The following is a 742-nucleotide window of genomic DNA, read 5'->3' as shown; positions in this document are numbered from 1 at the left end:
TGGTATACTAAGGTACCAGCAGCACTTTAAGGATGATGTAAATAGTAGGTTGCAAGGTTGTCCATGAGTTAGGCAATAAAATTCATTCTTCTGATTCTTTCTGGCTCTGAATAGCCCAGACAACAAGAAGTGAACTGTGGCAAGCACGGGCTTTAGACTTGGACATCACTTACGGAAGTTCCTTCTTCTTAGGTTCTATGCAACCTTGAAGATTAATTGTTGCAAACTTCCCAAACAGTGCTCCCAGGAACGCATAAATGAGAGGCCTTGTTATCCCAGCTCTCTGAACCTGGCAGAAAAGGGGTCAGACAACCGGGCAAAGCGGAAACTCACAGCTCTCCCAGAGGGGACAAAGTCTGGGACACTCCAGCTGTGTCCGGATCTTGGCTTAGTTGGACACTCTGGGTGGAGGAGCCACCAGCACAGCGGCTACCCAGCGTGTGCCCAACCCTCCCACCGCTGGTCCTGGCTGCCAGGAGGCCGGCCGCTGGCGGGAAGAGGCTGGGAAACCTCAGGGCCAGCCGCGGAGACAGCTGCCGCCTTGTTCCGCAGCCTGGTGGCTTTGCTTTCTCCCCCGCCCCCACCCCCACCCCCTCTGCAGAGACCAGACATCCCCGCCCTCCCCCACCCCTGCCCCACCTCTCAGGGGGATTCTTTCCACCCGGCTCTGAAAGCGTTAACCCTGGAGCTTTCCGCGGCCCCGCACCCCACCCCCCACTCCCCACCGCCCGCTCCCGCCCAA

Source organism: Marmota monax, unplaced genomic scaffold (assembly GCF_021218885.2).
Source record: "Marmota monax isolate L192 unplaced genomic scaffold, Marmota_monax_Labrador192_F-V1.1 WCK01_AAM20220418_F8-fsc00003, whole genome shotgun sequence".
Lineage (NCBI taxonomy): Eukaryota > Metazoa > Chordata > Mammalia > Rodentia > Sciuridae > Marmota > Marmota monax.
The sequence above is the reverse complement of the archived record's forward strand: the minus strand, read 5'-3'. Positions refer to the sequence as shown.